This window comes from Phoenix dactylifera, chromosome 18 (genome assembly GCF_009389715.1).
Source record: "Phoenix dactylifera cultivar Barhee BC4 chromosome 18, palm_55x_up_171113_PBpolish2nd_filt_p, whole genome shotgun sequence".
Taxonomy (NCBI): Eukaryota; Viridiplantae; Streptophyta; class Magnoliopsida; order Arecales; family Arecaceae; genus Phoenix; species Phoenix dactylifera.
The window spans coordinates 2,465,796-2,485,029 of record NC_052409.1 but is presented as its reverse complement, the minus strand read 5'-3'; the positions used below and the strand labels follow the sequence as shown (position 1 = coordinate 2,485,029).

Here is a 19,234-nt window from a genome sequence, read left to right as displayed (position 1 = left end):
TTGATGAGAATATATATATATATATATATATATGTAAATATTAATTTTAAAAAATATTTCCATAAATTTTAATATTTAAGTGGGTATGTACGTTAAAAAAAACTCTATAAAAAAAACAAAACCAATCAAACAAGCAACCCAAGAGAGGGAAAGCGAGATAAATCGATAAGTATACAAATGAATAAATAAAATAAGTAAATCCGGGCGGCAGCGACCGAAACAGTGAGAGGGAAGAAAAGTGGGGAACGGGACTTCAAGAACCCAGTTATATAGCAGCAGCCAGATCTATTCCTATTCTTCATTCCCCTCCCTCTCCCCCTCTTTCCCCTTTCCCTCTTCCTCTATTATGTGAAGAAGAAAAAGCAGAAATTCCTAGTTTCTAGTTTTTGTTCTTCTTCCTATTATACTCTAATTCTGCTGGGAATAGTTGGATTTTTGATGGATTTGGGAAGGTGGTGGGGGGTGCTGTGGGCGCTGCTCGTGATATCGGTTCTTCCCGGCTTGGTTCTTGGAGGGGATATAGTCCACGAGGACGACAAGGCCCCGAAGCTGCCAGGATGCTCTAACAACTTCGTTCTGGTGAATTTCTTCTTCGATTCGCCTCGTTTCTTGAAATCGTTCAGTTTCCCTGGTTGGATTTTTGTTTGCTCTGAGAAGTTCTTGACTCGTAGGGGCTATGAACTGCGCTAGGCGTGAAGGGTTTCTGATTCTTTTTGACGCTTGGGTATTTCTGTCCTGAAAAGTTTCTATTTTTAGGTCGGTGGGGACGGTAGTCGTGGAAATCGAGAGAGAGGGTTATCTTTAGTATGAAACGTTAAATCTTTTTTGGAGGTTAGCGTTGAACAAAATTAACCCTTGTTTCCTTTTTTTTTCCGATTTAGTGGTGCCTGATTGATTGCTATGGTGGGATGAACTCTGGAATTCGATGTACAATCTTGACCATATTTAGCATGACAACTGCCACTGTCCCTGATGGGAAAATGAAAAAAAAAATGAATTGCTTCACTTGAAGCATAAGATTCTTGGGACTTTGATTAGATTGGGTCGGTTATTCTACATGCATAAAGTTGTGCTAATTTGCAATTTCTTTCTTCCTCTTAAATTTTGCTTGACATGAATATTTGATTTTTGGCCATGAAATGAGGTTATTGTATGAAATTCAGGCTTTCTGTCTCCATTAGTCATATCTAGGTACGAGCATGTTTCTAGTTAAAAGATATCCTTTGTTGAATATTGTGTAGTCTATCGTGTGTGAATGAGGAACTCCAGAGGTACTGAATGTCTTTGAACTATTGAATTATTCATTGTTGAGAAGCATGTTGCCTGCTTGCTAATAGAAAGTATAGTTTCAAGCTGACAACTTTATTGCAGAGGTATTGAATTTCGGTGAGATTCACATGAAAAAACCTTCAAATAACATGAGTAAGTCAAGGAACAATTTTAGCTTGACTGGAGTTTTAGGATGCTTATGGACTTCTTCCACGGACATATTCGTGGACTTTCCTAAGATAAGCGATTTTCATGGCGGCTTTCAGTTCAAAGCAAAATTTGGTAGAAAATTCCATCAATTGGTAATCATCCGTATACAAGTAATCATGGAAATTTTTTTCATTCTGAGGCCTTTTAATCTTGTTAATCAGTTTAAGTAATTTGCATGTTTGGTGAGAAGTCCCTCGAGCAAATAAAAGGACGGGAACAGAGAGGGTCTGTGTTTTATTTTCCTTCTTCATTTTCTCGTTGGTTCAGCTTAATGATTTTGCTCATCCTCAACTCAGGATGATACGTTTTGACATCTTTAGCGGATCCTTTATCACTAGGTTGTTAGAATCTTGAACTGGTTCCTCTTTGATCACCATCTTTGCCATGAAGCAGAGTGGTTTTGAGAATGATCTTAATGTCCTAGTTTGTATATTCATTTCTCTGCTTAACCTAATGTTGTTCCCCTTTGTCAACTTTCTTCATTTTGTGGTGGTGGCAGCGGCAGTGGCCCATATAAATGTTTGTTAGTTACTCCTGATCTTGGCTCCATGTTTTATCTTATCAGAGAAACCTGGGAGTTTCATGGTTGTTTTTTTCACTCCACATCATTATTGATGATGGTGAATTGTGGCTAGTCCCAATTTTCTTTTTCATTGTTAGAATTTTTGGAATATTCAAGGTACGGGGATAGTAAATATTTGAAGTGTAAATTTGCTAGGATTCTATTCATGGTCTTGACCTTAGTGCTTGGTTCATAGGGTTGATGGAGATCGATCTCCACATGAACCTTGGCATCATTTTCATTTCATAATAGTTTCTTGTACCAAGTTATTATGTTAAAGTGTATCTATAGTTGAGTCCCTTTGCAGGGAATATTTATTTCTCTGTTAACCAATGTTCCTGGGGTAGTTCTAGTAGATTTGCACAAACTAGGGTTTTAATGGTAATTAGTTGAGAGAAAATAGTATTCCATCCATTTTTCTTTCAAATGTGGTGTCAATTCATGGTCTGCTTCATATGGATTCCTGATGTCTGAATAGGTTGGTTGGTTACATATTCTGTATATCAAACACATTTAAAGCATGTCCAGCTTTGAAGGGAAATACCGATTATACCATGTAGGTTTAGCATATCAAGAACCTGTGCCATAATGCAGTAAGCTTCAAAAAGGTTCCTGAATTACTAGCATCCAGGGAGGTCATCTTTGTTTGTTGCCTCCTTTCTACCCGTTAGGTCATAAAATGTTCTCTAAGGTTACTTTGTCTTTGGAACTGGTTTATTCATCTTTTTCCCTCACAAGATTTTTGTTGAAACCCTGAGCACCATCATTCTGCTACAAAATACTTGCCAGTTTGTTAGATGGCAATAAATCTTCATAACTGCAGTATGTTTGTCTTTGTAGTCAGAGGTACTCTAGCAGCATTTGTGTTTTTTCTCTTTGATGAGGCTTCATATCATGTATGCTTCTTGTCAGGTAAAAGTGCAAACCTGGGTTAACAACAGAGAAGATGCTGAGTTTGTTGGGGTTGGTGCTCGATTTGGCACTACAATTGAATCAAAAGAAAAGCATGCTAACCGAACTCGGCTTTCTGCGTCAGATCCTTTTGATTGCTGTAACTACACTTAAGAAAAAGGTTATTTTCTATACTCCTTTCTTTCAGTACTTTTTAACGGGCACTTCAGGTGTTTGAAACTTGAAATTTGTTCCTTTTGTTAGCTTGCTGGAGATGTCCTATTAGTGGCAACGAGGAAACTGCAGATTTACGACAAGGCAAAGGTTTGCAGAAGCAGCTGGTGCTTCTGCCATCCTTATTATAAATAATCGTAAAGGTATGGACTTTTCCTGCTCAGTAGCTTGTGGTTATATGATCCTATTTGAAATTTAAACCTGCTAGGCCAACAATATTAGAGTAAGAGTTGGTTACTGAACCACCTATATACCTATCTACCTACATGGACGCATGCAGGCAGGCATGCATATGTTCATACAGGCAGGCATGCATACAGGCTTACATGTATACAGGCATACATGCATGCTTGCACATAAGTATATATGTACATATTAAATAGTTGGGATTCAAATGTTTCAACTATAAATTCTATGCATACAGGCATACAGCATACATGTATAAATGTATGTACTAAAAGTTGGGATTCAAATGTTTCCCATTTTAATCCTAGATTCAGTATCCCTTTTCTTTCAAGAGGACTTCAATCCCAAAATCCCTTCTTATTTCATCCCTTTCTCACGAGCAATCATGATTCCTTGATTTCTGTCATAGTCCTATTAATTATTTTCATTCCCTCTTTGTCTGTCTTGGTCTTGTATTTTCAAATGTTTCAGCTGTAAATTCTGTCCACTAATTTTTGTTCTTTTTAACATAATATGGCATACGCTGAAGGAAAATTGGTTCTCTTACAGTAATCAGGCAAATTTTGCCATTAACTTATTGTGTTATTCACATGGTCAATTACAAAGATAATAAGTTATATTGATCCAAAACCCGTTATCTCTCTCTCTTTTGTGATGTTTTTGCTCTTTTTACTCAACAATTCAAATGGGATTGGAGTTCTTGAATGGCCAGATTAAAGCATTATCTTCAACTAGATTCCTGCCATTCTTTTTCTTTACCATTCCCTTTCAATCCTACATTCAGTATCCCATTTCTTTCAAGAGGACTTAAATCCCAAAATCCTTTCTTATGTCACCCTTTTCTCACGAGCAGTCATGATTCCTTGATTTCTGTCATAGTCCTATTAATTATTTTCATTCCCTTCTTGTCTGTCTTGGTCTTGCATTTTTACTGTCTTTTCATTGAGCTTTAATAGATGTATTCTTCTCATTTTCCATCTTCCTTTTGATCCCTTATGTTTGCTGAACGTTTTTAGCAAATATGATAAAAAACTCATCACATGTCAGTAGATTTATGTCATCATTTTTTAATTGATGTAGTGGCTGACCATCATTTCTTTTTAACAAAATTTAGAGTACGTACACACACTTTAATGTCATCTTTCTCAGGCAACTGGCTCCAGCTTTGTATCCAGTTAACTTGTCTTCTTTCTTAGCATTCCATCATAAACCTTATTAGATAATCCCATTATTTTCTTTCCTTGTTTTGAATTTCAATCTTGAAATTTATATTTTTAATGAAGTCTTGATCTATGTAACCTTTTTGTCAAACTGATCGAATATTTTCATTATTTTCCCCATCTTTCAGAACACATCTTTTAAAAGTTAACAAAAAAAAGAACTTCCATGAGAACAAGGTAATTGGGACTTTCTTGAAGGATTCATCTTTCTCACTATATAATGGTTTTTTCATCAGGGCGTCCATAGATGTCTCCATGCTTGCCCCTTTCTGAAATATGGATAATTTTCTATGTGGTTGTCTATATGAAATCTCCATTCTGTCAAAATATTGATTAGCTAATCCTTTCTGATGGTTATGAACTGCATGGTTCCAATTACAAGTTTTGCTTTCTGCTTCTTTAACTGCATGTGACCTTTACAACCTCGTCTCATTTTATCGAAGATTGTTTTATCTCATATGCCTTAGTTGTTCTGCTTGAAGTTATTGCTATCCTAGACTTCCCAAATTCTGCATTTATATGTCATTCAAATTCAGCTAATTAAGCATCTTCTTTCTTTGTTTCTAATAACTTGTCGACGTATTCCATGGATTTAATAAACCTCTTATTCTTTGTCTCTGTGTAGTGAGTGTAGTTTCAACCAGCTTGCTTAATAGAGGCCCAATTTCTGATCTTCCCATGTAGGATGTTGATTCTTTGAGTTGTTTTTCTGCTTCACTTTGCCACTATTTTTTATTTTAAACTGTTTCTATCCAACAGAATTATACAAGATGGTCTGTGATCCCAATGAAACAGAGTTGAATATAAGCATATCAGCAGTTATGCTGCCACAGGATGCAGGTGCAAGCTTAGAGAACAGCATCACCAAGTGGTGCCTCAGGTGAGTTTTCTATGTCATTCATAGTATTTAAAGTGCATATTTTATTTTACAACTATGAACTTTGTAATATAATTATACTAGAGTGCAAGATTCTCTTGTTACATGTACTATGATAAAGTAAAATTGGACGTTTTACTCCCTTCACATTCCCTGTTTATATGGATTTGCTGACTTGACCTCATTCTCCATTTAAAGGATTTCGTATAACTTTGTGATTAGTAGGAACGGGGTTCATATCGGAGTTACTTTAAATGCATAACTTAAGATCTCTATATGCAAATAATGGGCTTGATATATTTAAGACATCACAAGTCATGAAGAGTGAATGATGGAAGCATTTGCTTCTTCTATGCATCCATATAGGAGCAAAAGCCATTCCTGTGTTGGTTCACCCCCAAATTTAGGTGAGGGAAGTGGTCTTCAACTATGGTATGACATACCGTACTGAAACTAGGCGGCATGGGATGTACCATACCGGTTTGGTAGCGGTATACGGTGCGGTGGGCGTGCTGACACTCGGTACATTGAACTGGCCTCCGTACTGGACGTACCGACACGGTGACACCAATACAGGGCCTGGTATCGGGACGACGTACCTTGTCCTCAATAAATCAAAGCAACAACATTCTAGCTGAGGTCCTATATCCTTGAAGAGTTCTTAAACATAAGAAACACTGAATAAAGGACAGCATTCATTGCTTTGTTGTAAACATGTCATTGTGCAAATTGGTGGTTGATGCGAAGGGAATATCTGAGTGAAAATTGCTGCCTCTTAGGTTCTCAGATCAAAGTGAGTTGGAGACATTGATAGCTGGACACCCCAGCAGTTGTCAGTATCTGATTTGAGGTTAGACTGTGGGAGCCAAGTTCTTGGATCTCTTATACTTGCCGGTGCGTGAAGTTGACTATAATGGTAAAGAAGTCCATATGTTACTTGCAATTGTGGAGCGCTTGGTGAAATGAAGTTCTTCACAACCGTCCTTATGTGCTAAGCACATTTTGGAACACTCTGATGTTGCCTCCTTCTGAGCCTACTGTTCACAAACAAGCTATTTAACGTTACTAGAATTGATGAGGATTAGCATCATTTGAATCAGTTCCAGATTTTTTCTTGGTCTTTTGCTATACAGTTGTAGAACTCTTGCTTTTTAAATTATATAAGCAACTTTACAAAATTCACTGTAACATTATACATACATTCTAACCCTGCTGTCATCTCTGCAGTTGGCTCTTAACCTTTTTCCTGCCCTCTTCTCCACCTGCCCCACACCTATCTTGAAAGAATATATATAGTAGGTTCTAATCAGGTCTTGGCTAGAGGTTTCCAGGAATCATTTTATTAGATATGGTTTATGCTCTCCAAGATTTAGGTAAAAACATCTTTTGGGGAAAAAAAGTTGGGTGGATGAACTACATGTGCTTCCGTGAATTTCTTTCATGCTGGTTACTGGGGAGGGATTGTCCAAAACAGTAACATGACTGCCAGTGTGGTATGGACTACAGTGCAGGCAATAAAGAAGTTAAAGAGCAAGGTTTGAAGTTTCGGCTGAAACCAGTCAGTCCATTTTGGCTAAAGACTGGTTAAAAACTGACTGAAATTTTTGGTTTTGGTCAGTTTCATCAGTTTCGGCAGAAACTAACTGAAAGTAATAATTGTTGACCATTTTGCTGTTTAACATGTATAATTCACAATACTTTCTAATGTTTTCTAGAATCTGATAATATTATTCAATATCACATTAATCTAAGGTTCCAATGATAGGATTTATGTTATTTTTGGCTAAATTTTGTTATTATAGTGGGCAAGATGTAATCTTGGTGTGTATCTTTACTAGTTAGAAAGCAATGTCCGCTGTGCCGGTATTGGCCCCAGACCGGTTGCCCGGCGGCATGGGTCGGTACGGGCCTCGAGCCGTGCCGGCCCTGTATCGACACAGTAGAGGCAGAGGAGAGGGAGGCTGGGGATTCGCGAAGGCAGGGCATTGCCTCCGATCCCCTATTTCATTCGAAACAGGGGCTTGGAGGGGCCTTTTTTATTTTTGAGAATTTAAGTTAAAGTCGGCAAACCCATTGCAAAATTCTCAATGGTTTATAGTAGTTGGCAATGGGTTTGCTGACTTTCACTTAAAATTCTCAAAAATAAAAGGACCCCCCTATGGGCCTCTACGAAACAGGGGACCAGAGGCGGACCTCGCCTCCACGAATCCCTGGCCTCTGCCTCCTCCGTGCGGAGGCTCCCAGCTTCCGCCGGCCGGCTCCGGCTGGCCTCCCTCTCCCTCTTTGCCCCCGTTCTCTCTCTCTTTTTCTCTTTTTTCTTCTCTTTCTTCTCCTCCGTCTTCGGTTTCGTTGCCGAAACCGTCTCGGTCCATCACCGGTACGGCTCGGGACGCCTCGAACCGGACGGTTTGGGACGGTTTTGCCGACCATGTTAGAAAGTATTATAGGTTCTTATGGGTCTTTAGTATTTTCTGTTCGAATAAAATGATATATTATAATGGAATAATGAATTCAAACTGGTTTTCATTTAGATGGATCTTTCTTTCTTACATGGACTGTCAATGTGGAATATAATAAAATATGCTCATTTTTATCTACTTAGTTGAGTTTTTAAAATGAAATAAAATGACATATGCTTAGAGGAAAAAGGTTTAGTTAAATTTAAAAAATAGAGCAAATATGGGAAATTATAAAAAATAGAGAAAAGTGGGGGAATTATAAAAATTAGGGAAAAATGAAGGATAACTTTAAATTAGTAAAAGTATAGTATATTTAATATATTAAGCTTTAAAACAGTTTAGGTTCTACCTGAACCTACCCAATTTACGCAAATTATGATTCTAAATTACTCATAATATTAATGAAATGATGCAAAATATTTTTCCTGATTTTTCTTAATTTTGTTGCCCACAGCGCCAAAACTTGGAGTGAAGCTATCAGAACTGCCAAAACTGCAAAACTGAAAACTCTGTACAAGATAACCACTCCCCCCCCCCCCCCCCAAAAAAAAAAAACAAAAAAAAAAACAAAAGCAAAAACAAAAAGAAACCTGAAAAAAAGAGAAAGAATGGAAAAACTGTGTAGATATATACACACACACACAAAGATGTATGTACATTGGTGGATGTGTATGGCTATCTGCATTGACAGATCAGAATGCTAAGCAACACAAAAGATGATGCATGTTAGAGCAGGAAGAAAGTGTTGAGGTGAGAGAGTGGTAATTATGCAGTTAAAAATGAGTACGCTAGGTAGAAACAATGTGGAGCAAAGGGATATGGATTTGGGATTCAGATTTGGTTGAGATGACATGATGACAACCTAGTAAGGTTTGGAGCCTAGGAGATTGGGAAGAAGAAGGGCATGCGAGATAAAAATCTTGGAAGGAAATTTGAGAAAGGGATTAACAATATAAAGTTTTTGTTGATTGATTATTTAACCCATAGTAATGAGTGACAATAAGATAACAGATTTATAATAGGATGCAACAATTGATGAATAAGTGTTGATGGTTTATATCTTTGCATTCTACGAAGCAGTGGCCTTTACACTAGTGTGTCAACTTTTTGATCTTTGGTCTTTCCTTCAACTAGTGATTGCTTTAAGACACACAATGGATGAATAATGTATCAGTCATGCTAGAACCTTGGCTTTTGAACATGCTTTAGATTTGTGTCCTAGTCAAAGGTTTTTGTTAACCGCAAATGGTAACTACATAGTCATATTTAATTGGCTTAAGTCTAATTGAATTCTAGCTTACCCTATGCAAGCAAACATATGTTTTCGAATATGCTTGAAGTGTTTAACTCCATATGTACATAGTCTTTCTGTGCTCCTGTTATTTTGTACTTACAATGGCGTTCTAATGCTATATTGGATTTTGATGATAAGAATGAATCACGATATCTCCTTTTGCCACCTTAGCTTTGAGCATTAAAGTTTCATTAAAGTTCCTTTACTGTAGAACTTTTAATTTGTAATTTAATTTTTTATCTATCTTACAAAATGATGTCATTGCGACAAATCTACTATGCACAACATGAAATTTAGTGAATCCAAGATCTACCTCGTGTGCAAATCAGGTTTTCGGAAAATTCATTAGTTTTATTCCAAAAGAAATTAACAAAATGTTTCTGTTTGCTCTAGATTCTTCTTCCTAGGCAAGGGGGGTTGAAATTTGACTTTAAAATGCTTCTCTATCACACTTACATGCAGATATGGACATGACCTAGATTCTATGCGGACCCCATGACCTATGGATTGGGCATGGGTACAAAAGGTAGACCCGTAAAATTTTTAGGTCCCACACTAGTTTACTGTAGGTGTACTTGACGTGGACCGACCCCACTTGATCATATCATACATTAGGTTACTTGACTGACTTTTGTGAGCCTAACCAGGACCTGATGGTTTACTCAAAATGTACAACAATAACTGTAATATATTTGTAAAGCTTAGCTTTATTTTGTTCGCAATTCATATAATGTTTATTAATTTGTTTTGAAGATATGTTATACTTAATTGTTTGAGGGCATGAAGGAATTTGGTCTTTCCAGACCAAACCCAATAAATGGTGGGTACATTATGAGTCTTAATCCTCAACATACCAGACCTAACCTGTAAACTGATGGGTCTTTTGAAATCTCATCTCCCTGGACCTAGACTCGACTCGGTTCTTGGATGGGTGAGGTCCCAAGACCTGACATGATATCTCCCCAAGTGATGCCTCCCTCTGTTTCTTCTTCCTTTGTAGATGGGCTGCCTTTTTGTCTGACTTATTGAGACAGAAAGGGGGAGTTTAGAACTGGAGAATCATACCAATAGCATTTCTTAGACCTGCATCCATCCACTAACCTCCTAACTCAATCCACAAGAAGGACCTCTCCCTCTCTCTCTCTCACACACACAGACACATGTGAGCACGCGAACGCAGGCACACACACATGCCTGCATGCATGGCCGCAAGCCTGCCCACCTGCCTGCTTATCCCCTTCTCTTCTAGCCAAAATGTCATTCTGTGCTTAGGCTTGTCTCATGGTTTATTTAATGGTGAATAAGATGATTTGATTGCTCATTTTAATAATTTTCTAATAGTTCGCAACTTCAGTTGCGGTGCAGTTGTACTCTCCAGATCGTCCTCTTGTTGATACTGCAGAGGTGTTTCTATGGCTTATGGCAGTTGGTACCATCTTATGTGCATCTTATTGGTCAGCATGGAGTGCTAGAGAAGCATCCATTGAATATGAAAAGTTACTAAAGGTCCTTATTATCAGTTTGCACAAAAGGGATTTCATCGTCTTTGCAGTATTGGAATATTACCAAACTTTTTTATTGTAACTGACACATGGATTGATGCTCATAGGATGCCCCGGATGAGATACTCAACATGGAAACCACAGGCGCCGGTGGTGTGGTGGACATAAACACAACATCAGCTGTTTTGTTTGTTGTGCTTGCATCATGCTTCTTGATCCTACTTTACAAATTTATGTCCCACTGGTTTGTGGAGCTTTTGGTGGTTCTATTTTGCATTGGTGGAGTAGAGGTGCAAATTCATTAGTTTTAACCTTTATTTCTCATGATGACTGCACTTGACATTGCACTACTTAATTTCAAATTATATGTGAATTATAAATTGTATCAACAGATCTACAAGTGTTGCGATGAGCTATAATTTTGACCAAGGAGAAGCTTAGGAAGTCTTGTTACATGCTCATGTTACAGTGGTGCTGAAGCATGTCATTCTACTAGCGGTTAAGAACTTGATATAAGCTATTTTGCTGATATGGTTTGCTAGACGAATTAGCAAGCAATAGTTTTAGCAATATATATTCTTAAAGTGGAAGTAAAAAAGCTGATGTCTAAAATCTTGTGTCTTTATCTTTTTCTTAGCATGGACAATGTTTCCATATTATTATGACTTCTGATGGTGGTAAGATTACTCCTTAGTTGCATGATATTGATAATTTTTCTTTAAATCAATATATACATCTTTATGTATATATATGTAAAATTTGTTTACTTGTTTTAATGATCGCATAAAACTTGGTCAAATGATGTCAGTTTGGTGTATTATTGTTTCTATTGCTATATTCTTAAAATACAAGTCTAAGTCACATGTTCTTAAAATTCTATTGGGTTGCTGAGGCTCAAAGTCTTTGCATAAATCTCATCTTTGGAACCATTTTGCTTCTACAAGAATTTATTACTTTTTTCATGGAAAAAGTCTATTAAGTGATACTTAAATAAACCATAGCTTGTGGTATAAAAGATTTTGCAGCGATGCGTTTCTTTGATGCTTAACTATTGAATAATTCAGCAAATGTTTAGACTACTCATACTACAGTTATTCTTTCAGTAATTTTATTAATTGTGCATTCTTCTTGTCCTTCAGGGCCTACAAACATGCTTGGTAGCTTTGTTATCACGGTATGGCGAGTGTTTCATTTTTCCACTGTTATGCATATTATTGATTGCATTATTTAATTTAGAAAATGGAAGTAACTAGATAATTGTTCGCACTGTTTGAGACCATCATGTAAGATCCGATCGTTATTGCATCAGTTACAAACTTGTTGATCCAACAATCTGTGAGTGGTAGTAACTCTAAATCCCCCTCACCCACATCTGCACCTGCTTTGATAAACAGTTGCAGTCATCTGTTGAATGAAGCCCTTCTTTTAATTTTATGTGCAGTCAGGGGATATAAATAAGATATACAATGTCAACTTTTTCCCATTGTTTTTTTGAATGTTCATATTTAGATGCTTTGTTGGTGTTCGAATTCATAGTTTTGAATCTCTGATTATTCACTCCTGTGCCTGCTTCCTTTTCAAGTTAAAAATAAAAAATATTCCACATTTATGAGATGTACATTTTGACAAACATAAAAGACTTTTTTAAGATGTATGGGAGCATTGGCTAAATGTTTGATCCCATCTTTGACCTCTAGTTCAAGATATATTGCTTAACATGAAGGTGAACTGGGTTCAGATGCTAATAACAATGATAACACACTGATAACTATGATAATACACAACCCAGCAAAAGCTTCCTTTGTCCATTTATTTGAGTATGTTATTTCTGCTAAAATTTGGAGGCTCTCAAATAATGTTCATCTTGGTCATATGCATTATGGATTAGCATCGATACTGTTATCCATGTCCTGCTAATTTCCATGTCTTCTATCACTGCTTCTGTGCTCTTCTACTAATTTCCATGTGTTCAATTAGTGCATCCCTGCTCTTCTACCCTGCTTGGTGATTTTTGTAATCCATGACTTTTCAGCTTGATTTTGAGCCTTTGCAACAATGGATGTTAGTTATGTTTACTTGCTTCCTGCCGCTTATTCCAACTTGGGAGGCAAACTCTTGGGCAGCCAGGGCCTTCTTCTATGCTCTGATATTTTCACTTCATGATCCCTGGTTGTTCTGTTGAGTTCGGCGATAGTTTAAACTACCACTAAATATCTGTTACCCCTTTAACTCTGGTTCTATTTTTTGGAGCTTGCTTCTTGTTTGCTGCCTTTCATGGACAATCCATGCTGAAACTGAATAGATCATTACAACTGTTAGTTCAATATGTTCCAATTTATATTGTGTATGAATTTCCTCCTTGTTATATGCATTCCTCTCCGAAAAAAGTTGATCTGACAAAGCTTGAGGGTGCATAATACTTTTGGATTGTTACTAATTATTGATGTATGAATTTTGGCAGATGGTTTAAACGTGCTGGGGAATCTTTCATTAAAGTTCCCTTCTTTGGAGCTGTTTCATACCTTACACTGGCAGTCTCACCATTCTGCATTGCTTTTGCTGTTGTATGGGCTGTTTATCACTCCTTGTCCTATGCCTGGATTGGCCAAGATATCCTGGTAAGAAAAATAATATTCTTATGTTTTATCTACTATTCAAGAAGCATTATTTGTTCTGGATATGTCCTGAAAAAATAATATTCTTTGTTTTATATACTATTCAAGAATCGTCATATGTTTTAGGTATGTCCTTTTAGAATTTGCACAAATATTTTTGGGCTGTAACTAAATTGTGCTTGAACTGCGTTGCGAAGATGCTACCTATTGTCCTCTATCACTTTTGCAGAGGAAAACTTGAAACTAATTTTCAGCCCCAAAATTATGCACGTAAATGACAATATTTGAGTTATTTTAGTCCACTAAATTGAGTAAAAATCTTTGAAAATTTGGTTCGATAAGCAGCATGGAGTTATGTATTACTTTCTTGATCAAAAATCATTGTCCACTTCAACTTGGAATATATTACATCTTACTTTTTCAATCAAAAATTATCGTGCGCCTATACTTTAGTTCTCCCAATTATTATTGGTAAGACATAAGAAATTAGTTTGTCTTGACACCCCAAGACAATTTTAAGTGATGTTTAAATTGGATATGATGGATGTGGTATCCATGTGCAAAAACACAACCTTTTTCTAAAAAAACAATTGGAATGTGGTGTTTAGGGAAATGCATCTAAAATGCAAACAAGCAAACTAATGTTTGTGTACTATGCCAGGAAATGTAAGAGTTATCTTTCCACTAAAACAAGATGAGGTGTCACAACAGTCTTCAATTGCACAGTTAAGATAAATGCTATCAATTGTGAAGTGACAACTTATGTGGCTTGTGAATAATAATCTATAAGTGTCAAATCTTAAAATCTGCAACGTACTGGATACTTGTTAGCAATAAAATGATGACTTATCCATGTGAGCCCCCTTGAAATTGGGAACACTGTCTGAAAATTCAGAACCCGGTTGAGATACCCATGTCCGATAATGACCGCAATAAATCCCTCATTGTAAAAGAAGTAGTTTCAATTAAGCAATTATTGTATCCTTTGAAGAGCCTTGAGTTAGCATCATGTTCTCCTTAAAGCAAGACATTGTTATCTGCCTTATAAATCACTTCTTTCTATCAGACAATTTGAGCATTATGGATTATTCTGCGTGATTCAGTTGAGCTAAATGTTGGCTTATCTGTTTCACCCTTTTGCTTTGACAAAATTAGAAAAAGCTGGAGTATGATTCAGTTAACATCATAAATAAACTAGCATGCTGGAGTGGATATTACTCCATTCTTTCTGTTGGTCTTGGTATTGTCAACCGCACATGCAATTCTTGTATCCTGGTTTTTCTATAGATTAAGTTTTACCTATTATAATTTGTTTTGCTAACCATTAATTTTTTTCTTCTTGTTTCATGCCTTTTCAATCAGGGTATTGCTTTGATTATTACAGTTCTCCAAATCGTTCGAATACCCAATCTTAAGGTAAGATTTTCGTGTCCCAATGCTCCAAGAATTACATTCACATTTTTAACTTCTTGGATGCATCAGGTGGGTACTGTGCTTCTCAGCTGTGCGTTCCTGTATGACATCTTTTGGGTTTTTGCTTCAAAGAGGTGGTTTCATGAGAGTGTGATGATTGTGGTAAGTATTATTATTAAGAGGCCTTATATTTGTTGGATAGTGACAACAACTTGAAGGGTAACATACTGCACATGCTCTATTTCGTAGGTTGCACGTGGTGATAGGACTGGTGATGATGGTGTACCCATGTTACTTAAGATCCCACGCATGTTTGATCCATGGGGGGGTTACAGCATTATTGGTTTTGGTGACATTATCCTGCCTGGGCTGCTAATTGTATTTTCATTAAGGTCAGAACCTCTATATTCTGACTTTGGTTATCTTTTATACTTTCTATTCAGGTTTTTGGTAGGTATACTTTTCTGTTGTGAGTGCATAGCATCATCAAAACTCTAATATTTTTAACCAACGATAAAGATCTTCATTAAGCATAATCTTTTGATTAAAATATGAAAATGATGCAGTTGGATAAAGATATAAGAGGCGTGAGTCAATTGGAAATATTGATAATATCACAATTGATTTCTGGATGAATTATAACCACAAGTGTGTTGATGTTAGCCTTTTGAATTCTTATTGGCATTCATTGCTAAATCCTGTTGCAAACTAAGTGTTTAAAAATTCCTCGATGCAATTTCCCACTAATTCTGGGTATTCATCCTCTTTCCTGATTCTCTGGTACAAACCAAAGTGCTCTTCTTTATTGGAATTCCATCCTATTTTCGCATTACAATGCCTACACCATCCCTCATGGTGCTGTTTCTCTGTCGCAATACATTTGATTCGCAAGCCTCCCATTAATGCTCATTTCTTTCCCTATCCACCTTGGTTTTACCATATGTTGACCTTAACATTCTCAACTATATTAAATTGATCTTATGTGCCTAGACTGTAATTGTTTCCTGATATTCTGATGCATATGTTAAAACAATGTTGCTTGGAGATTTTTGTCATAGGTATGTCACAATCAGGCCATATTCGTAGGACAGCATTTTATCCCTCTTTTTCCAACAGAGTATGTAGTGTTTTACCTCTGGTAGTCCAGCAGCTTTGTTGCATATATCAATTTGAAAGGTCTTCTTGTCATAGCAAAATAGTTTTCACAGATTGTTGGGAATGATTCTGAGACTTCTGCTTGTGCATGTGTAGATTACCATGTTTTCTAGGATACAAAATTTTCTTTTAAAGAGCACTGATTCGGCGTGCTTGCTGTCCTATCTTTGAAGACCTGTTCTTTGAAGAGGGGTGATCGTGTGACATTAGTGATCTAATTCAAAAGGCTACAGCTTATGTAACTGGATCAGTCTGTGTTATATATGTCTTAAGGTGTCTCTTGCCAATTAAGGACCAGTGTGGTAACCATAGGATCAGCTAAAAACCCGTGGGATTTTATAACATAGTAATAGCTGTTTGGGCTTGTATTGCTTGGGATGAAAATATAAAATGCAGCAAATCTGTAGGAAATTAAAAAGTGGTCTCCAGCAGTGTTTTTTTCATTCCATTGAAACCAAGCCTTTGTTCAAACAGGCTTTTAGTGCATGCTTTGCCTCTCAATGACTCTTCCATCACCTATGACCCGTCATCTCTCTCTCTCTCTCTCTCTGTGTGTGTGTATTTGGTTGGGGAGGGGTGGGGGGAAGGGGTGTCATGCTCGTGTGCATGTGCCGGCAAACCACCCCCGATGATGGATATTAAATAAAGAAAAGTTATATAGAATGGATATTGCTTCTTAAGGGCTATTCTACTATTGAATAGGTGATGGTTCTTCTGCTGATATGTACAAGGGTAGCACTCAGTATAAATAGGATGAGTGGTCCTCTATCCCATTTTAAAATAGCAAAGAAGGATACGGGGTTGCTGTTCCCTTGTAATGCTGCCAATTTCTATTAATATGGCATTATAAGGATAATCAGCTTCTAATCCAAACATGGCTTGCATGGTCTTCAGTTCTTTTTTGTACTATTCTGATAGATATGTTTCTAATGTTAATCTTGACTTCCGAAATGTAGTGCAACTTCTCATTAGTCCTTTATAGTATTATATTTTAATTTATTGGTTTAGTTGTCCAACTATATAGGACCATCTCTATGAGGTATCAGGTTCACTGTATGGGATGATAATCGAGATTCCATGGCTTTTCCTACCTCATTGGTAAAAATCATATCCAAACAGTTCCTGTATGCTGTTGTTCTCTAGTAGCAGGTTGCTGCTTAAGTGGGATTTAGGTGTCATCCCATCTGTTCCCCTATTTATGCTACTGCTGATGCATATTTTAGTATATCCTTTTGATTCTTGTTGAAAGTTAAGCTCCATAAAAGTGCAAAATAGTTTAATAAAACTGTCTATGTTCGCAGATATGACTTTGCTGCAAAGAAAACTCTACGAGCTGGTTATTTCTTGTGGGCCATGGTGGCTTATGGTTCTGGTAAGACAAATTAGATCTTATTCTGGTCTTTAGATTAGCATGGAGTGTCAAAGCTAATATGGAAGTAACGAGAGAAGAATCTCATTGTTGGAACAGTAGCTTAATTGTGCAGTGGTATTTATTGATTCATTCTGTTTCTATGTGCACCTATAATAAAAATCATTGCACATTTATAAACTGATTTTATTGCTTCAACTCTTTGAATAAAGAGAGATGGTCTTTGCAGATAACAATTTCATATTATTCATTTGTGCAACAGAACAGCAAGGATGGTTGTTAGTGCTCACTTTAACAGAGTATTATGACTTAATGTATGGCTTCTGAAAGCTAGAGCTACACTTTATAGTGACATAACATACATGCTTTCTAGATCTCGTGCAGATTACCATGATCAAAACTTTCCCAACTTTCATCCACCAGCATGAATGATGCAACCACTAAGATGGATATATAGATAATAGAACTTCACATTTTTCTTCTGCTATCAATCATGTCTTAGCATCGTGCTTGAATTTGTTTCTGCAGGTCTTCTTATTACATATGTTGCTTTGAATCTAATGGATGGACATGGCCAACCAGCTCTTCTTTACATCGTCCCCTTCACACTGGGTAAGTGGTGATCTCATATGCACAAAAAGAGGAGGGGAGAAAGACTTTACAGGAATATACGACTATGGGGGGGAAATTAGAAAAAAAGACTGTACAGGAGTAAATAACTTGCCTTAAAAGGAGAGAATTTGGCTGAGCAGATGGCTTTTATCGTCCACAAGCATATAAGCCTATCCCATATTTAGCACCGGAGTTTATCATGAATTTGAACCATGGCAGCTTTGCAAATTTTGTTGAAGTAGTCTTTTGCTTACAGAATGCATCTTTTGGCTTCTGATATCGGCTGTTGATTTCTTTCCTAATCCTTCGCAGGCACCTTCTTGGCTCTGGGGCGAAAAAGAGGTGAACTCGGAAATTTATGGACAAAAGGAGAACCAAAGAGAATATGTCCGCATATTCAACCTGTTCAATAGATATCTATATTTTGACAGCAAAAAAAAAGATTTCTCTGTTTATATGCAACACTGAATATATAGCGTTCAACCTATTAGGGTACATGTGTAATAGATCAGAACTGGTGGAGACTTTGGAAAAGATTCTCGTATTCCAAAGATTCTCGTGTTGACCTTTTGTTCAATGTTGTATTTTACGACGACTCGAATTTCAAAATTTAACAAGTTGTGGAGTTGTTTCTAACTTTCTATGACCAGGAAAAAAGGAAAAGGAAAACGAAAAAGAAAAATGGAGTTGTTGGCATGCATGCTGATATTTAAAGCATGTTTTTCTTTGGACTCTGAATTTGGTTGCTTCAATTGCCACATAATATAGCTTAGATATAAAACAGATGTTAATCGAAGTTGGCCGGTACTTGATGTGCCAGAATTTAGTTGGAAAATTTGTATTGGTTTAATTCGACATGATGGTCATTTTGGGGGATTTGATTATTTCTGCCTGGTAGCTAATAGCGTGAGTGCCTCCCTTCCCCAAAATGAAAGGAAAGGAATATCGATATGCATGTTTGTATGACATCTGAATGATAGGTGGAGAGAGTATTGTATCCTTTAACTTTTTTTATTCTACAAGCAATTGAAAACATCACTGCGACGATAAGTACTATATAGCCCCAATAATTGTAGCTTAGGTGGTGTGAGGCGCAATTCTGAACCCTCAGCTAAGTTACCTGCAAATATTCTTATATAGGGAATGTAGTTACTAGATAATTAAAGATAAATCGGAGATGGTCCTATCTAAGCTGTACATTTTTAAGCCACCGAATATTTCTATTTTGTACACAATGCTTAAATTTATTTGTTGTCCAACTGGCGTTCATGTTAGTTTAAAAAAAAAAGCTATCAGCCTTTCTTTTAAAAAGGCGAATTCTTTTATATAGCACCTTTGTTGGGTTGCATTCGGAAGAGGAGTAAAG

The 19,234-nt window shown here is 36.8% G+C and overlaps 1 pseudogene; it reads left to right on the top strand.

Annotated features, from left to right (window-relative positions):
* The first annotated feature begins 262 nt into the window (after nucleotides 1-262).
* On the top strand, nucleotides 263-18,506 carry LOC120104391 (annotated as a pseudogene).
* The last annotated feature ends 728 nt before the right edge of the window (nucleotides 18,507-19,234 follow it).